General features: G+C 32.8%; 1 long non-coding RNA gene across 1 annotated transcript in view; it reads left to right on the top strand.

The window, feature by feature from the left end:
• The window catches only part of LOC307185887, a 354398-nt gene that overhangs the window by 240698 nt on the left and 91793 nt on the right, over positions 1 to 21907 (top strand). The window contains exon 3 of the long non-coding RNA XR_013828199.1: positions 12528 to 12587. This is a non-coding gene — a long non-coding RNA (uncharacterized lncRNA). The remainder of the gene's footprint in view (positions 1 to 12527; positions 12588 to 21907) is intronic.

Raw genomic sequence — 21907 nt, 5'->3', positions numbered from 1 at the left:
TCTTTCCTCAGCAGCGACAAGAAGAGCAATATTTTTGCAGCATATCTCAATGCTCCAGTTTATTCACCAAACAGTTTCATTTTTCCAACCACTATTAAGAGAAAGAGGCTAGAATGAGAATAAAATATGAAGAAGGTAGATGAATGCGTCAAGGATAATGGATCATCAGGATACAAAGTAAAATGCCCACAAAGATTAGATAATTCTGGCCTATTAATAGATAGGTTAAGAACATTTCCTATAGTCATACTTCATATTACATCTTTGATCACAAACACTTTTTTTGTTTATCTATAAATTATTCTTATTTTAAGGCTTCAGAAAATATTTCTTAATTAAACATGAGACTAACTTAAAACATTGCGCATGGTTTTAGTGTTTTCCTTTCCCGACAATGTCAAAACACATTAACTTCAGAGAATAATATTGCTGAAAACTATTCTAAATGGAAAGAAAATAGTTTTCATTAAAGCAATCTCACGAATTTCTGTGAAACAAAACAGATGAATTATTTGCCACAAAAACAAAAGCAAACCAAAAGCTGGCATGTGTCATTATAGGAAGATTATGCTATTCTAATGTTTTCAGCTGCGAGATTTGTACTTCAGATGTGGCCATGCAGAGTCTGGAATCATACTGGATGAATATCAATTCCCATCATGAATTTATTGGTTCAAACTGAATTTAACTCTCATAAGAGTCACAGAAAGATGTTGCTACTTTGGGGCAGCATCCTTTAAGGCACTCCATGGGTTAGCATAGGATAGACATAATTGACTTCCTCTTTGGGCCCTTGGTGTATCTATAAGAATAGTGAGTCATACCTGACATACAGTCTTATAAGGACAAATAGCTGGTGTATGTATATTGGGTTGAATTCAACCATTTATGAGTGGTGCTGGACTCATAATAAAGTACCTGCCATTGTGTTCCCAACAGTAAGCCTTCTGCCCAATTTAAAGCAAATTAATGAAACTTGTTCACTAAAGGGAGACACTAGCTTTATAGTTTGGCAGGCATTATTTGTTATCCACTGTAGGATATGGTTAGAGTTTTATCGTGCTGTTGTAAACTATGCTTACTAGAGAGAATACAATTCAGAGTATCACAAAAATACTTTTATTCACAATATTATGTAAATGTTATACTGATCTACTGGACGAATAATCACTTTGCCACTCATGAGAGTATATACTGAAATGGATTTGTGTGTGTATGACTACATTTAAAGCTGAAACATTCAATTTTTACATCTCTTGAATGTGAGTTTTAAACACATAAAATATATATTTGTTAATGTTTCAAGGACATTGTAATCTTGTGGTCAAGAAAAGTTAGTAACTGTAGGTTCATAATACTTCAGAGTATCACCTCATAACAATCCTTGAAATGATTAATCTCATCTTATGGGAGAGAAATGTAGTTCAAAGGTTGCCTAGCCACATAAATAAGTGTGAAGTCAGGGTCTTAACCATGTTTTTGTTGTTTTTGTTTTCCTTCATTATAAGACATGATATACTACATAGAAAGGCAGAGCTTAATAGGGGTTAATTAGAGGTGAAAGCACTATGTAGTAGAAAGCAGAAGAAAGCCCTTACATTTGAACAGGGAAGGGATTCTCCAGGATAATTACATTTCAGCCTCCCCATAAAGAAGGAATAGGGGGCTTCCCTGGTGGCGCAGTGGTTGAGAGTCCACCTGCCGATGCAGGGGACACGGGTTCGTGCCCCGGTCCGGGAGGATCCCACATGCCGCGGAGCGGCTGGGCCCGTGAGCCATGGCCGCTGAGCGTGTGCGTCCGGAGCCTGTGCTCCGCAACGGGAGAGGCCACAACAGTGAGAGGCCCGCGTACCGCAAAAGGAAAAAAAAAACAAAAAAACAAAAGAAGGAATAGGATTTGATTGCTGCTTCTCAACATCATCAACACTGCCATTGCCCAAAGTTAGCATCAGTCACTAATGTTTGGTTTTTTAATTGCTCTTTTAGGTGATATATGTTATACTACCTATATATATTTCACAGTAAACTTCTGGCTTTATTACTGTCCTTTCCAAAGTATTTCTTCACACAGGATCTCCTCAGGTCTTGTAAGTGTGAGAATATTTTTTGTAGGTCATTATATTTAAATGATATTTTTAGCAGAATATACACTTTTGAAGTTTAATACATTATTAGACTGGGTAAAATAAAAGTATAACTGACCAAACCATTGATGGTGAAGACATTGGGAATCTACACGTCTACTACATTGCTAGTGAAAATGCAAAACTGTTTAAAAAAAAAACAAACTTTGCAAAACAGTTTCAACGGTTCTTAAAAAAGTTAAATATCAGAAAAAATGATACAAATGAACTTATTTACAAAATAGACACAGACTCACAGACTTAGAGAACAAATTTATGGTTACCTGGGGGAAGGGTGGTGGGGAGGGATAGATTGGGAGTTCAGTATGTAAACACTGCTGCATTTAAAATAAAATGCCTTTCCATGAAAAAAAAAAAGTTAAACATATACTTACAATACAGCCCAGACATACAGCTCCTACATATACACAAATTAAACAAAAACATGTCCAGGCAAAGATTTGTGTATGGATGTATGTAGAAGCCTTATTTATAATAGCCCCAAACTGAAAACAAATCTGATGTCTACTAACAGACGAATAAGTAAACTCATCTGTATGAATTTAATGAAATACTACTTAGCAATAAAAGAGAATGAACTATTGAAACATAAAAACATGGATGGATTTTTAAATAATTATGCTAAATATAAAAAAGTAGGGAAAAATTATATAAAATTAAGGAAATTTATATAAACCCTAGAAAATGGAAAAAAATAAATTGTGGTACAAACCAGGTCAGTGGCTGCCTAAGAATGGGACATGGAAGAGGGGTATTACAGTGGGGCACAAGGAAACTTTTGGGGTTGATGGAAATGTTTGTTGTCTTGATCATGGGTGTAATCCTTTGTCAAAATTGATCAAATTGTGCACTTTAAATATGTGCACTGTTTATTGTACTGCAATTATACCTCAAGTTGCAATTATTTTAAAATATGATAGTTAAGGTAATTTTCCTTCAACTCTTTGAAGTATTTAATTTATTACATTTTATTAACAATGTTGCCATTGAAAAGTTTGGTGTTATTTTGACTCTAGTTCCTTTTTAATTTGACTGCTGGTTAAAAACGATTTCTTCGTTTTGTATTTGATGCAATAACATTTAATTGAAATATGCCTGTGTGTGTATTTGTAGTTTTCTTGTATTAACTTGTTTATTTCTTTGACCTGAGTTTCTGTCTCTCTAATGTTGATGATTTTATTTAATTATTAACATTCTACTTGCCATTATTATTTCTAATTATTTGAATAACTTCTTATCTTGACTTTCAGTTCTCTAAATATTTTTAATGTCTTTGCATCACAACCCCATGACATGTGACTTGGTTCATTAATTTCTATTGATTTGCCTTCAAACATGTCATCTTCTCTCCTTGTGATCCTATTCACTTTTCCTTTTTTAATTTTTATTAGTGTATAGTTGATTTACAATGTTGTGTTAGTTTCAGGTGTACAGCAAAGTGAATCAGTTATAGATATACATATATCCACACTTTTTTAGATTATTTTCCCATATAGGCCACTACAGAGTATTGAGTAGAGTTCCCTGTGCTATACAGTAGGTCCTTATTAGTTATCTATTTTATATATAGTAGTGTGTATATATCAATCCCAATCTCCCAATTTATCCCGCCACCTTCCTATCCCCCAGTAACCTTGTTTTCTACATCTGTCACTTTCTGTTTTGTAGATAAGCTCATTTGTACCCTTTTCTTAGGTTCTACATATAAGCAATATCATATATTTCTCTTTTTCTGTCTGACTTACTTCACTCAGTATGACAATCTCTAGGTCCATCCATGTTGCTGCAAATGGCATTACTTCATTCTTTTTTATGGCTGAGTAGTATTCCACTGTATATATGTACCACATCTTTTTTATCCATTCCTCCATTGATGGATATTTAGGTTGCTTCCATGTCCTGGCTATTGTAAATAGTGCTTCAACGAACATTGGGGTGCATGTATCTTTTCAAATTATGTTTTCTTCTGGATATATGCCCAGGAGTGGGATTGCTGGATCATATGGTAGCTCTATTTTTAGTTTTTTAAGGAACCTTCATACTGTTCTCCATAGTGGCTGTACCAATTTACATTCCCACCAACAATGTAGGAGGGTTCTCTTTTCTCCAAACCCTCCAGCATTTACTGTTAGTAGAGTTTTTGATGATGGCCATTCTGACCAGTGTGAGGTGATACTTCATTGTAGTTTTGATTTTCATTTGTCTAATAATTTGTGATGTTTAGCATCTTTTCATGTGCTTTTTAGCCATCTGTATGTCTTCTTTGGAGAAATTTCTATTTAGATCTTCCTCCCATTTTTTGATTGGGCTGTTTGTCTTTTGATATTTAGCTTCATGAGCTGTTTGTGTATTTTGGAGATTAATCCCTTGTTGGTTGCTTCATTTATAAATATTTTCTCCCGTTCTGAGTGTTGTCTTTTCGTTTTGTCTTTTTGTTTCAGTTTCCTTTGCTGTGCAAAAGCTTTTAAGTTTAGTTAGGACCCATTTGTTTATTTTTGTTTTTATTTACATTACTTTAGGAGGTGGGTCAAAAAGGATCTTGCTGTGATTTATGTCATAGAGTGTTCTGCCTATGTTTCCCTCTAAGAGTTTGATAGTGTCTGGCCTTACATTTAGGTCTTTAATCCATTTTGAGTTTATTTTTGTGTGTGGTGTTAGAGAGTGTTCTAATTTCATTCATTTACATGTGGCTGTCCAGTTTTCCCAGAACCACATATTGAAGAGACTGTCTTTTCTCCATTGTATATTCTTGCCTCCTTGTCATAGATTAGGTGACCATAGATTCATGGGTTTATCTCTGGACTTTCTGTACTGTTCCATTGATCTATAGTTATATTTTTGTGCCAGTACCATACTGTCTTTATTACTGTAGCTTTGTAGTATAGTCTGAAGTCAGGGAGCCTGATTCCTCCAGCTCTATTTTTTGGCAATTTTCACAGAATTAGAACAAACATTTTTACAATTTGTATGGAAACATAATAGACCTGTTCACTTTTGTTTGAATACCAGATACTTTATTTGAAAAAAAATATTTCAAATACTTTGAGATCTAGGATATTTTCTTCCTCTAGGGGAAATTTATGTTTACATCTGTCAACAACTAGATATCATAACAATCTCGGATCCCCTTAGCATAATTTTGGAAATTTATATATTTTGCCCCTTGCAGGGACCTTGTAATTCCAATTCACCCATGGTCCATTTGGGGTCTACGCCAAAACTTGAGTTTTCCCAGCAAAGCCATTCTTGGCTGACCCTAGACTCAATTTTTTTCTTCTTCACTCCAGGAAGTTCTGAAATGTTGCTGATTGCTTGGTTTCTGTCACTCAGCTAGTCTTTCTGAATTGCCAGACACCTCCAGGTAAACAATGATTCTAAATGCAGGACTCACAAATCTGTTTGTCCTTTGTCTCTTAAATTTTGGTTCTGCAATTCTTTGCTGTCTTATTCAATCTCTAATTTTCCTTTCCTCATTTCTTTTTTCTCTCTAGACTTTCCAGTGTTCTCATTGGTAGAATTAGTCAAAATTTCTTAGCTTACCATTCATTGCCAAATATTAAATCACTGTAATGGGATGACTTTTCACTTTCATTTACATCTGACAAACTTATAAAGTTAAAATTAAATCTCAAAACAAATAACCAGAAATTTTAAAGGTAAGGGTGGAGTGTGTAAATTTCAAATTTTATTCTAAAAATACAATAAAAATATTTAATTTTTAATGAACTGAAGCAAGTTATCTGTCAATATAACTGCTTTTATTTTTTTAGTGCCCATAACAATTTTATGGACTTTTTAAGGGGCAATTAAATGATTGCTGCTAGGATTCATTTTCCTCTATGTATTAAGCACTAGTAAATTGGAACACTTATTTGCTAATACTATAGAAAATATAACCTCACTCTACCACTTGTCAGATGTTTTCATAAAAATCTGTGCCCTGAGCAGTCTTAAGCTTCTTTTCTGACGTATTGAATATATCCATATCATATCTTAAGTTTAAATATTTGCTGTAAATTGTTGAAAAGATTTTAACACCTAAATGTAAAATAATATGACAATAAATCTAAACTCCATAGTTTTGAAAATATAACAAATATGTATTGGGTTGGCCAAAATGTTCATTCAGTTTTCCCATAAGATGGCTCTAGCGGGTGCTTAGTTGTCTTTAACTTCATTCGAAACAATTTTGTTAGATTTTTGTGGCAGCTGTCATATCAGCATGCATTTTAAAAAAACTTATCAAAATCAGTGAATTTTTGTATAGCCATTTTAATATTGAAGATGGAAGAAAAAGAGCAACATTTTTAGCATATTATGCTTTATTATTTGAAGAAAGGTAAAAATTCAACTGAAACGCAAAAAAAAAAAAGATCTGTGCAGCATATGGAGAAGGTGCTATTACTGATCGAACATGTCAAAAGTGGTTTGCGAAGTTTTGTGCTGGAGATTTCTCACTGAATGATGCTCCATGGTCAGGTGATAAAGATCAAGTCGAGACATTAATTGAGAACAATCAATGTTATACCACGTGGGAGATAGCCGACATACTCAAAATATCCAAATCAAACATTGAAAATTATTTGCCCCAGCTTGGTTATGTTCATCACTTTGATGTTTCGGTTCCACGTAAGTTAAGCCAAGAAAGCCTTCTTGACCATATTTTCTGCATGAGGTTCTCTATTGAAACGTTCTATTTTTAAAACAAATTGTGATGGGCAATGAAAAGTGGATACTGTACAGTAATGTGGAACAGAAGAGATCATGGGGCAAGTGAAATGAACCACCACCAACCACACCAAAGGCTGGTCTTCATCCAAATAAGGGGATGTTGTGTATATGGTAGGAATGGAAGGAAGTCCTCTATTATGAGCTCTTTCCGGAAAAGCAAACAATTAATTCCAGCAAGTACTGCTCCCAATTAGACCAACTGAAAGCAGCAGCTGACGAAAAGTGTCTGGAATTAGTCAACAGAAAATGCATAATCTTCCATCAGGATAATGCAAGACTGCATGTTTCTTTGATGACCAGGCAAAAACTGTTATAGCTTGGCTGGGAAGTTCTGATTCATCAGCCAGATTCAACAGACATTGTGCCTTTGAATTTCCATTTATTTAAGACTTTGTAAAATTTTCTTAATGGAAAAAATTTCAATTCCCTGCAAGACTGTAAAAGGCACCTGGAACAGTTCTTTGCTCAAAAGGATAAAAAGTTTTGGGAAGGTGGAATTGTGAAGTTGCCTGAAAAATGGCAGAAGGTAGTAGAACAAAAGGGTGACTACGTTGTTCAATAAAGTTCTTGGTGAAAATGAAAAATGTGCCTTTTATTTTTACTTAAAAACCGAAGGCACTTTTTGGCCAAACCAATATATGTGCAAGATGAGATTTTTAAACATTCAAACATTTATTTAGTTTCACTTAAAATTGTACTTGATATTTTGGAGCCAATACTTTTTTCCTTTAGGCCTTAAATAATTTTCTTTCAGTGGTAAAAAAAAGAATGTTTAAATACTTAAAATTGAATGGTAATATATTTTCTTAATTTTAATCTAATAACACCTATAAGTTTAAATTTTCTTAACAGGAAAATGAACTCTGAAGAAAAAAATCTGTCCAAAAGTTGTATCTTACATATTATCCCACCAGTGACATATGACAATCACTCAGATTTTGAGTACTTTCACTGCTGTGTTTTAACTGTCTTATAGACAGTTTTCATTAAACTATCTCAGACTGACTTCTATTATAACTGGCATGTGATTGACAGTAGTTGTCTTCCTCTTTTTAAAATCCTAATTTTAACAAACATGTTTAATGAGTATCTGAACACAAAATATACTGGGTCAGTGATCCCAGTAAATTATATCACAGTTGACAGCATCCACTTAATGATTCTGATTAACAGAAGATATGCTTAATCAGGGGAAAAAAAGGAACCTAAGTGTTGGAAAATATAAACCAGATTTTAAGCAAAACCATTTCAAAAATGTCAATTTTTCATTTTTAAATGGTTTAAAAAGAATTAGTCTTTTGGTGATGGAATTCAGTTTCAATTCAATTCAAGATGGAATTCAGAACCTAAGTGTTGGAAAATATAAACCAGATTTTAAGGAAAACCATTTCAAAAAATGTCAATTTTTCATTTTTAAATGGTTTAAAAAGAATTAGTCTTTTGGTGATGGAATTCAGTTTCAAGGGTAGATAACAAATTATGTTAAATGCCCACTCATTTCCTTTATTTTCTAATGACCACACTTTAGATAAATGATAGGAGCTGATAATGCTGACAGAATATTTAAGTTTGATTATTTAACTTTATCCTTGTCATATTTCATAATGATATCTTATATGTATCTCTTTGATATTATAAGATAATCAATAGACTATATTATGTTACTGTTTTATAACTGACTCTCTTAGTCAGACCTAACCCAGGAAATTTATTTTTCCATAATGTAGGTATTTTTATCCACATGTATATACACACATGCTCATTTCTGTGTGACTTCACTTCTACTAATGTGTTCAAGGTTTTGAAACATAATACATCATTTTAATAAATTTACATAATTTTTCCACTTAAAGGCATTTTTCATATTAAGGCAGAATTACTATTTTGCAACATTAAAGATACAGTTTACATTCTTACTCTACAGAATAATACACAGTACATCATGTAATGTGTAGCTATTAACATAAGAATGTCTTTTTTTTTAACCAAAGCTATATTTAAATTACAAAGTAAAATAACCTTACTATATACCACCATTTCAATTATGATTTTTCAATGGCTTTTTAAGTTTTAAGCTTAAAATTTATGGCTTTGCACAGGCTTTTGTATTCCTGTGGTGGCAATTTGAATGTACTCTTACTTCTCTGCCAACTTTACAAGAAAGTTTTTATTAAAAAGTCGGATAGTAAATATTTGTGTACCCAACATAGGAGCACCTTAATACATAAGGCAAAGGCTAACAGCCATAAAAGGGGAAATTAACAGTAACACAGTCATAGTAGGGGACTTTAACACCCCACTTTCACTAATGGACAGATCATCCAAAATGAAAACAAATAAGGAAACACAAGCTTTAAATAATACTTTAAACAAGTTGGACTTGATTCATATTTATAAGACATTCCATCCAAAAACAACAGAATACACTTTCTTCTCAAGTGCTCATGGAACATTCTCCAGGATAGATCATACCTTGGGTCACAAATCAAGCCTCGATAAATTTAAGAAAATTGAAATTGTATCAAGTATCTTTTCTGACAACAATGCTATGAGACTAGATATCAATTACAGGAAAATATCTGTAAAAAATACAAACACATGGAGGCTAAACAATACACTATGAAATAACCAAGAGATCACTGAAGAAATCAAAGATGAAAACAAAAAATACCTAGAAACAAATGACAATGGAAACACGATGACCCAAAACCTATGGGATGCAGCAAAAGCAGTTCTAAGAGGGAAGTTTATAGCAATACAACTCTCAAGAAACAAGAAATATTTCAAATAAACAACCTAACCTCACACCAAGAGCAATTAGAGAAAGAAGAACAAAAAATCCCCAAAGCTAGCAGAAGGAAAGAAATAATAAAGATCAGATCAGAAATAAATGAAAAAGAAATGAAAGAAACAATAACAAAGATAAATAAAACTTAAAGCTGGTTCTTTGAGAACATAAACAAAATTGATAAACCATTAGCCAGACATCAAGAAAAAAAAGCAGAAGGCTCAAATCAATAGAATTGGAAATGCAAAAGAAGTAACAACTGACACTGCAGAAATACAAAGCATCATGAGAGATTACTACAAACAACTCTATGCCAGTAAAATGGACAACCTGGAAGAAATGGACAAATTCTTAGAAGAGCACAACCTTCTGAGACTGAACCAGGAAGAAATATAAAATATAAACAGAACAATCACAAGCACTGAAATTGAGACTGTGATTAAAAATCTTCGAACAAACTAAAACCCAGGACCAGATGGCTTCACAGGTGAATTCCATCAAACATTTAGAGAACAGCTAACACCTATCCTTCTCAAACTCTTCCAAAATATAGCAGAGGGAGGAACACTCCCAAACTCATTCTACAAGGCCACCATCACCCTTATATAAAAACCAAAGATGTCACAAAGAAAGGAAACTACAGGCCAATATCACTGATAAACATAGATGCAAAAATCCTCAACAAAATACTAGCAAACAGAATCCAACAGCACATTAAAAGGATAATTCACCATGATCAATTGGGGTTTATCCCAGGAATGCAGGGATTGTTCAATGTATGCAAATCAATCAATGTGATAAACCATACTAAATAATTGAAGGAGAAAAATCATGTGATCATCTCAATAGATACAGAAAAAGCTTTTGACAAAATTCAACACCCATTTATGGTAAAAACCCTCCAGAAAGTAAGCGTAGAGGGAACTTACCTAAACATAATAAAGGCCATATATGACAAACCCACAGCCAACATCATTCTCAATGGTGAAAAACTGAAACCATTTCCCCTAAGATCAGGAATAAGACAAGATTGTCCACTCTCACCACTCTTATTCAATATAGTTTTGGAAGTTTTAGACACAGCAATCAGAGAAGAAAAAGAAGTAAAAGGAATCCAAATCGGAAAAGAAGAAGTAAAGCTGTCAGTGTTTGCAGATGATGTGATACTATACATAGAGAATCCTAAAGATGCTACCAGAAAACTACTAGAGCTAATCAATGAATTTGGTAAAATGGCAGGTTACAAAATTAATGCACAGTACTCTCTTGCATTCATATACACTGATTATGAAAAATCCGAAAGAGAAATTAAGGAAACACTTCATTTACCATTGCAACAAAAAGAATAAAATACCTAGGAAAAAACCTACCTAAGGAGACAAAAGGCCTGTATGCAGACAACAATAAGACACTGATGAAAGAAATTAAAGATGATACAAACAGATGGAGAGATATACCATGTTCTTGGATTGGAAGAATCAATATTGTGAAAATGACTGTACTACCAAAGCAATCTACAGATTCAATGCAATCCCTGTCAAACTACCAATGGCATTTTTCACAGAACTGAAACAAAACAATTCACAATTTGTATGGAAACACAAAGACCCTGAATAGCCAAAGCAATCTTGAGAAAGAAAAATGGAGCTGGAGGAATCAGGCTCCCGGACTTCAGACTATACTACCAAAAACAGAAATATAAGTCCATAGAATAGGATAGAAAGTCCAGAGATAAATCCATGCACATATGGTCACCTTATTTTTGATGAAAGAGGCAAGAATATACAATGGAGAAAAGACAGCCTCTTCAATAAGTGGTGCTGGGAAAACTGGACAGCCACATGTAAAAGAATGAAATTAGAACACTCCCTAACACCATACACAAAAATAAACTCAAAATGGACCAAAGACCTAAATGTAAGTCCAGACACTATAAAACTCTTACAGAAAAACATAGGCTGAACACTCTATGACATAAATCACAGCAAGATCCTTGTTGACCCACCTCCTAGAGAAATAGATTTCCCATGTCACTAACTTGTTTTCTTACATATATAAATATAAACAAAAAAATATCAGCATTTTTCCATCTCTTAAAGCTGCTGGAAAATTTTCTAAGAGATAGAAAGAAATAAAGTGTATAATGAATTTTATAACATATACCTCAGAGAGATTTGGACCTTAGAATAATCCAGTTACTACAGTTTAAAACTATTGGTTAATGGTTAACAGAAATCTTAATGATAACCATGGGTGGTTCACTACAACATTTAATGTGACACACAGTGGTGAAAATATTATAAAATTTCCTGTTGTTTCAGGAATTTCATTGAGGTTTGGGTACAGACCTATATCTTACATATTTCCTTATTCTTATTTTAATTAAATTCTTACTGCATGTATAACTTACATATAAAATACATTATATTTTATATGTACAGTTTTAGTAATAGTAACTAGGAATTATCTGTATATCCACCACCAAATTTCTGAATGTTACCAGCACCTTGATTCCTCAATGAGTGCCTTTTAATTTTATATAATATTCTCTTCACCCTCAGGAAATCAATAACCTGAAATTACTGATATATGTTGTTAATTTTTATAGTTTTACTATTTATTTTTACCTATTTTAAAACTCTATTATAAATAACATCATAAAAGATATAAAGACAAGTTTTTTCATTTAATTCCATGATTATAAAATCAATACTATTATCAGTAAAAAATCAGTATCAAAATTAAAGATTTAATTCATTGCATTTATGTCTATAACGTAATCCACTATATGAATATACCACAATGTATTTATACATTACATTGTTAAATGACATACAGGTTATGATATTTCATTTTTATTACAGAAAACGATGCTTTGAGTATCCTTGAATATCCGGAGGCACATGCAAAAGAGCTTTTCACAGGTATGCTCTGGGGAATAGGTCAAAGAGTACACATATCTTCAAATACAATAGTTAATGCAAAAAATATTTTCTAAAGGGCATATAACAATTTCCTCCCAAGAGGGTACTGATGGAACCTTTGTATCACAGACTTTATATTCTTCTGCCAACCTGTTGTGAGTGAAGTGTTATCTTATTGTGTCTTTTAACCTGCAGTTCCTTAATTACAAATGAGGTTGAACAAATTTCCATGCATTATTGATGATTTGTATTTCCTCTTCTGTGTAATGTCTGCTTATGTCTTTTTGCTTATTTTCCTAATGTGTTGCTGCTTTTCATTGATTCTTGAGAGTTGTTTATATGTTTTGCGTAGATATCATTTGCCTATTTTAAATATTGTCGACATCTCTCCTAGTTGTGGTTTGTCTTTCCAGTTATTTAATTTATATTTTGATAAAAAGAGATTCTTAATTTTTATTTAGTTTTCATTTAAATTTTGGCTTTCTTTGTCCTAATATTTCCTTCTTCAATACATTACAATATCATAATAATGATCATTACAATATCATAATATTATAATATATTATCAATATCATATTTTTATAGGCTTTCTTAAAATAGGTCATTCACAAAAATATTAGTTATCTGTCTTGAATTGATTTTTTGTGAATGGTATTTCCATTTCACTTATCTTATAGGTTTAATTGTTGCTAAAAAATAAATCTATGGCTTTAGAAGTACTCTTTTCTGGAATCCTTCTTAAAAGAACTAAGATACATGTCTCAACTGTATTAAGCATTCAGACACTTATGTGTAAAAATTCTTACACAATGACCATTTAGTGATGTCAACTAACAATTTGTAATTCCATACTCTTAACATGTGATGTGTGGGTGTACGTTATATAAACACATTTTACCTTCCAAGTGTCTACACAACAAATGCAGAGTATAGTACAATAGGAAAATAAAATCCAGGTCATGTAAGCATCCCAGGAAACAATTTTTTGCTTCTAGCTAAAAGAATGGCACCACCATCTAGTTATCTTCAGAGAGAGGGGACCTTAATAGGAACACAAAATTTTGTTGATTTATTACTATAGAATAACCATGGCAGAGAACTTTCTGGTTTAAAGAAAAGTCATTATTTCGAGACAGTTCCTATACTCAGAGTTATAGAAAAAAGACAATAGTTTTGTGTATTTTAGATACACTCTCTTACAACCAGTGCCATTCAAATCCTGTGATCTTTAAATTATTCCTGCCAGTTTCCACTTTTACACATTAAACTTGTATTCTTTTCCTCCTTGTAAAGCAGTGATGCTTCATTATTCATTGCATCTCAAGCTACATTTTTCTGAACATAATCTTAAAGCATTATTGCATATTAAGATGTATTTGGAGAAAATATATCCGTTTACATTTCCACAAAGCTATATTTATCTACCACTTCTTAACTGTATTGCTATCTGCCTCTACTTTCTGTACTATGTAAATACCCCTCTCATAGAAGCTGAACAGCAATTGTTTCTTTAAAAAAATTGTATCACTTAAACTTAATTTATTTTAGGTAAAGGACCTTGTCTTGTTTACTATTATACCCTATAAATAAGTACAGCTCCAGATATATAAGAATATGTCAAAATGCTATAAAATGGGCACAAATCTTAATAAGCAATTGGAAAATGAAAAGCAAAACAAACAAACAAAAAAATTCTTCAGGTCATTAGGCAGGCCCCTAGTAAATACTTTCTTCTTTTAAGCTCTTATTTTTTTAAATTTATATGAATAAACACAGAATAAAAATAAAGATCAAAATATCACCTATAATCTTGACAAGGGTATATCAGATGATGCCACCTAACTGATGGTCCTTATGGACCTATTCTCTAAATACCAGGCTAACTACCTAGTTGCAGAGAGCACTGGGACTCCTGTGGGCCTTTCCACATGGGAAGTAGATATAGATAAGGTCTATTATTAAATTCTAGGGAGGGTTTAATCCTCAGAGGAATTTCAAAGAGAATAAATGGAGCTGAGCTAATGCACGTCAATTTGCTCCAATAAAATTTGTTCATCTGATAGGTCACTCTATCCACAAGACAGTGAATAAGGAGAGAGAGGAACTCAGAGTGTGTTCAGGGAAGTTTCTACTTCATGGCAAAAAGAATAGTGGGATGTATGAAATATGGAGAAATGGGAAAGAAGGAGGCCCATAAAAGAGCTCAGCCATGACTAGCTTACCAAATAATTTTCCTAAACTTAAGGCACATACTAACCTCATATGGTAAAGGCAAAGGTGAACCAAAGGCCAAAATTTAGAGGAAATATACAATAACTGCTATACTGGTGAATATATTTTAAAGAATCAGAAAATCTGGGGTATCATTTGGGATACAACTTTATTTTTGATTTTATAATATCATTTAAGTAGAACTTTGTTGGCTTTCTCTTTTTTTATGGTTATGTATTGGTCTTGAATTAGACATAATAGAAGTACCATAACATCTTCCATTTGTGCATCTGGCTCCACTGTGGATGACTGAATTTAGATGGAGCTTCAGTGTGATGGAATCAGAAAGCAAGGGTCAATAGTAGTTACACAATTTGTGCATTTGAGATAAAACTAATCAGAATTCAAAATTCAGCTGATTATTAGAGACCTAAGAGGACTGTCAATGAACAAAGCAAGGAAAATTAGGAAGTACATATTAATACACAAGGGAAAGGATAATGCTATCTACCATTGTAGAAATATTTTTTGAATATGCACAGCCCAATACCTCTGTAGATCCTGGTGGAAAAATTTCACTGGTCCAATATTTAGTTTTAAAATTCTCATGTAGATTTTTATTCACAGACATCATCATATGTGCTCTGTGTATTGGCTCTTTTAATTATTATAAAATCTTTATGAGATAAGTACTATTGTTGTCACCATATTACAGATGAGAAAGCATAATAAGTGGTAGACCTGGAATTAAAGCCCAGACAGCTTGGTTCTAGGGAATGTGCTATGCTATGTTAGGCAAGCTCTTTCAAAAGGAATAACAACAATCCAAAAAATCCATAAAGAGGAGAAAAGATTAGACAATTATATATTTTCTCAACTATATATGTAACTATATAACCAAGAAAGTTACTACACTCTTGAGATAATTCTGACACACCCATATTCACAAACCTTTTGAGTGGGAATAAAATAGAAACTAATATAACACCATAGGGAATAAGGATCGTTTCCAATTTAAAATATCTTACAGATGAGATCTCCCATTTAACACAGTATCTAAACAGTAGTGTCTCATATAGCACTTCCAAAGCTACCACTAAATTTCTAATGCAGATGCTACTCTTACATTTTAAAGGCAAAGGTGGACCAAAGGCCAAAGCCTAGAGAAAATTTACAGTTAACTCCTATGTTAATGAAGATAGTTAATCTTAATTTTAGTCTATTTTGTCTCTGTTATTTACTGCAAGATGCAGAAAATCTCTGAATTTTAAAAAGTAAAAAAATAAATAAGTAGCCAAGGCATTATCTAACTGTCATGGCTAAATTGTGTCTTCCCTAAATTTGTAATTGATCGTAACCCCAGGTACCTCAGAATATAACTGTATTTGGAGATTGGGCCATCAAAGATACAATTAAGTTAAAATAAGGCTGTTAGGGTGAGCTCTTATCCAATGTGACTGTTGTCCTTCTAAGAAGAGGAAATTTGGACACCCAAATAGGCACCAGGAATGTGCAAACTAAGTGTCCATCAACAGATGAATGGATAAAGAAAATGGGATATATATATATATATTCAATGACATATTTCTCAGACATAAAAAATGAGTCTACCTTTGGCAGCAACACGGATGGACCTAGAGGATATTATGTAGTGAAATAAGTCAGACAGAGATAGACAATTACTGTATGTTATCACTTACATGTGGAAACTAAAAAATAAAACAGACTAATTAAACCGACACACAGGTGTAGAGATCAGACAGGTCGTTACCAATGAGTAGAGCAATAGTGGGAAAGTGGGGTGGGGATAGTGGATTGAGAGGTACAAACTACTATGTATAAAAAGGACAGCCTACAGGGATGTATTGTACAGTGCAGGGAAATATAGCCATTATTTTTGGTGACTTTAAATGTAGTGTAATCCCTTTATTTTTGGTGACTTTAAATGTAGTGTAATCTATACAAATTTTGAGTTACTGTGTTGTACACCTGAAAGTAATATGATGTAAATCAACTCTTTAATAATTTTTTAATTTAATAAAATAAGTAGATTTATTCAATTGATCAGTTCCTTGCATTATCTGAAATTCTTTATCATGGCAAGCAAACTCTCCCTGATATTCCAGAACTCTAAACTTTGAATGATTTGTGATGGTACTGTTTTTTTTTAGAGTTCTCAATTTTGGGATTACATATAAAATATCATTAGGTATTAAAATAAATATGTCCCAGAAAAATATCTGATCCATAACATTAGGTTTTTTAACTCTTTTTGTAAGATTTATAACCATTAGAATAATTATTTGTGCTTTCTCCATTTTAACTGTTTAACAGAAACTACATGTTAAATTAGTGATTATAAATTAAGAGATTTATTCAAAACATTTTAATATAAATTATTTGAAGGTGAAAATGTTTGAAAACTTCACAGAAGTTATAGATCATTCTCTAATGTGTACTCTATGAGTATAATAATATCCAGATTCCTATTCTCTTCAATCTACCACTTGAGGTAGGCAGAATTCTAAGATGATCCCTACTGACGTTTGCCCTTGTATAAATCCCCCGCTTTCTCTGTGTAAGGAACCTGTGAATATGAGACATCAATTCCTAGATTTTGGTAAATTGTATGGCAAATGGGAAATTATAGTGTGTGGCCTAGTAAAATCACATGAGCCCTTTAAAAGGAGGGTTTTCTCTGGCTGGCAGCAGAAGAGGAATTCAAAGATTTGAAACACAGTAGGATTTGATCTGCTCATGTGGTTTGAAAATGAAGGGGGCACATGGAAAGGAATGAGAGTAGGATCTAGGAGAGGAGAACAATCCCTGGTTGACAGGTAGCATACCTGAGTCCCATGACCACAGAGAAATTAATTCTGTCAGCCACAGGAGAGCTTGAAAGAAGATCCCCATGTGAACTGCAGCCCTAGCCAGTAAGGGAGTTCATCCCAGTGAGATCCTGAGCAGAGGATCTGGCCAAGATATGCCACATTCCTGCAGTACAGGAAATGTGAGCTTAAAATATTATGGTGATTTAAGTTTGTGGTAATTTGTTACATAGCACTAGAAAATTAATCCATCCCTAGAGTACTTCTCAGAAAATAATATATCTGATTCCTTGAAGTCATTTCCCATCTACAGAAGAGTTAAGAGGAGGGTACTAGTTCAGCAGGAATGTTGAATAAAGGGAAAGTAGTCAGAAAGAGAGGAAATTTAAAGATAGAATGGAGTGACAGCAATAAGATTATCCTTTAATTTGGTAGGCAAATTAATTTTTCAAGACCTTGCTACAGAGGTAAAAAATGAATCATCTTAAATACAGGCATCATGAATTTCAGAAGATCTTCTAAAGAGGAAAGTGTTCCAACTCCTGATTGTATAACTTTTAACATTTCCTGCAATGACCACAACCTCTTGGATTTAGTAACAATAAAAATTAGTATAAGATGTTCAGGGTTAGCATTTATCAGTATGGATTTCTCAGTTATGATTTGCAACACTTGACCTTCGTACACATAATTTTCTATTTTATGTCACAGATCTAGGAAAATAAACCTTAGTATCTGTAAACACAAAAAGTGTTTTTTGTTTTTTTTTCAAAAACACAAGCAAACAAAAAAGCACAGCCCAGTGAGAATTACTCCTTCAAATCTGAGGGTCACAGAGTGCAGCCAGGAATCAAGCACAGTGCATGGTGTATATTTTTGCAAAATGTGTAGTGTGGTAGACAGGCTATGTGACAAATCTCCATTACACAGTTGGCAAGAGCATAATGTGACATGTATTTTTCAGTGAATGTAAAAATAAACACTTTAAAATAAACTGACGATGCTGCCAGGAACAGACATGATTATTCTACTTGGTTAGGAAATAAATTTATGTCAGAATTTGCACACCATTAGTGGGAAGAAATTTAGCGGATAATGAATCTACAGTTATGATTATATGAAGTTGGATCTGATTTATAAAGCTTTTCGTGACAGAAAATCCTTTAAGAAATCCCTAGTTCTTTGAATATGTAACAAAAACACACACAAAAAAATCTTTAAAATCATATGAGAAGAAATTAATCATTTTGATCAGTTAATACATGGTTACTGTTGAAAGAACAGTACTTAAAGAAAAATGACACTTTAACAAGTCTGTATTTCTAAATATTTTCAAAATGGCCAAAATTACCAAGTAGATTTGAAGAAAGCATATTTAGGGACTAATAGATTCATCAAATAAATGGTCAGTGTGTATTTATAACCCCCCAAAGTAATATCCAAAATATCAAAACACAAGTAATCTTTACTTTAGCAATTAGAAAATATTTCACTTTCAGTGATAGACATTTTAAAATAATTCAAGACCAATTGAATGTAAATAATGATTTATAGTTTGAAGAATAAAGAACTAAGATATTCTAATTCATAGGAGATAATTAATATAATTTGGAAGATCTAATATATTTATAGTTCTCCAAATTGTAGTATAAAATATTTATATATAGGAAGAACACAGAATATATTAATAGTATACAGGCAGTTAGTAATGTTAGAGTGAAATAGCTAACTTTAAAGATATGGTAAAGAAATATGTGTGCATCAAAACTGGCTTCACTGTAGAGATGTGAAATAGATATTTTTTTTTCTTTTCAAGGAAAAAATGAATAGATATTAGGAAAACAAGAATGCCTATCTTAATATTTTATATTTATAGATTTATAAATACATGTATATAAATTAATATATATTTATATTATTCTCTTACTATTAAAGGTACTAAAACCAGAATTACAAATAGATACAAATGAGTCTTTTAAAATATCTCACCTTCTGAGTTTTGCTCCATAATGTACTGACTTCCATATAAGTGAATTAAATACTATTGCCAACATTATGTTCGTAGAATTAAAAAATATACTAGGTATTATTTATTTCTATTTTTCAAGTGTCCAAGGTAATGATACAGCTGGTGATGTTCAGCTTTTGATTTTTGTTTTGTTTTCCATTTCTTTGCATGTTTATTCTTTCTTTTTGTTTAAGGAAGAATATATAATGGCTTTATGTTAATGACAATCAGACATTTACTCACAAAGTTTGAACATTAAGAAACAACATGCTTCAGATAGAAATATTGGTTATAAGCAGCCTGCTTGAGTATGTTAGAAACAACGAATGTGTGCTTGTCAGACTAATAAACATTCTAAGGCCACCAAAAAAAGACTAACAAGGTATGAGAAGCTCTTGGAAGATTGACTATAACACTGAAGCACTAAATAAAATGACTGTATAAACTCACTATCACAGTGCCTGATGCATAGTAGATACACAAAAAAGTATTACTTTCTTATTCCATTCTAACGGGCTTGAATCTATACGTTCCTCAACTTGTCTACTGAATGTGCAATAAGAGAGTTATGTGAAATTTAGTGCAAGGCACTAAAAGAGATTCAGGCACTTGATATTATCACATATCCTGAGAACTTGGAATGCTTAATAGTCATTCCTCTGTACAGGATAAAAATAAAATTCTCAGGAAGACAAATAAATTGTCTTATTATTCTTTGCAGTTTCAAATTTAAACTTGATTTTTTTCAGATTCTTCTACCTACATTATTTTATTTTTATTCTAGTATAGCTGCTGAAAAAGCCAGAATGTTCAATTATCAATCCTATCAGTATTAAATTTCATGCTCTTTATTCTCTTTTTTGTAAAAAAGAAACAACATCGATATATTAGGCAAAATAAAATCTGTTTCTTGATAGGCAAATGAAACATTTAGATTCCCCAAACAGGAAGACTTCTTATCTTACATATAATTTAAAATTTAAAAATTCTATTCAAAGTGATATATTGGAGATATGGATTTTATTTTAAATCTCAAAAAAGCTTCTTAATTCTTCCCCTATAAATAGAACATATTTAGAGTTGGTGGGTGGTATATTTTTCCTGCAAGATAGGGTGACTTTCTCCATCAAAGCAGAGCTTTATACTTGGCAGCAGAAATAAAGAGAAGAGCAATGACTTTTGCAAACAGGCTTGTTTGAACTCAAGATTACTAGAAAAAGCCACAGAATATCCACAAAAAGCAACCTTTACTGACATTAATTATTATCTGTATATGTGTATATGGAAGAGAGAAAAAAAGAGACTCCAACATGTCTTTAAGTAATTTCCTTCCAAGGAGGGGTGGGTGTGGATGCCCTCTCACTTCTTCAGAATGTTCACCTATATCTGGAGGATGTGATAGAACCATGACTGAAATTCAGTAACAGTTCAATTTTCAGGTTCAAGTAAACTATTCATTAAACAATTTCATTAGATAAAACTCACTTTTATGGCTTCCCTGGTGGCACAGTGGTTGAGAATCTGCCTGCCAATGCAGGGGACACAGGTTCGAGCCCTGGTCTGGGAAGATCCCACATGCCAAGGAGCAACTAGGCCCGTGAGCCACAACTACTGAGCCTGCGTGTCTGGAGCCTGTGCTCCGCAGCAAGAGAGGCCGCGATAGTGAGAGGCCCGCTCACCGCGATGAAGAGTGGCCCCTGCTTGCCGCAACTAGAGAAAGCCCTCGCACAGAAACGAAGACCCAACACAGCAAAAATATATAAATTAATTAATAAACTCCTACCCCCAACATCTTCTTTAAAAAAAAAAAAAAAAGAAACTCACTCTTATGTCAAATATAGATTTATCAAATGTATTGCAGAAAAAATAACAAAATAAAAATTGCTTTCTAAGATCTAAATGTGAGTGGGTTTAAAAAAATATTCAAAGAACCAAGATATAAAGTAACACGTTATTGCTAATTTGGGGTTGAAAAGGAACTTCCCTTTGTTTTTCTCAATTATAACTGAAATTAAGCTGTACCCAAGTGTTATTTTTCTGAATTTGGATTCTGTAACAGTAACTCAGTATGCCCTAAAGTACTAACATCATTGCCTTAGTCCCTGCTAGCTGGAAGAGAGAAAGTTATGTAAGGCCTGCATTTTGTATACAATGAGTTCTAAAAGCATATGAATGGCATGTCACACAATTTTCATGGTGTCTTTAAATTTAACTAATGCTACTGAAAGTTGACATCTGACTGTAAAGGTTAGCTTCTCTTCTTCGCTGGCTTT

This window comes from Stenella coeruleoalba (assembly GCF_951394435.1).
Source record: "Stenella coeruleoalba genome assembly, chromosome: 4".
Lineage (NCBI taxonomy): Eukaryota > Metazoa > Chordata > Mammalia > Artiodactyla > Delphinidae > Stenella > Stenella coeruleoalba.
The sequence above is the reverse complement of the archived record's forward strand: the minus strand, read 5'-3'. Positions and strand labels throughout refer to the sequence as shown.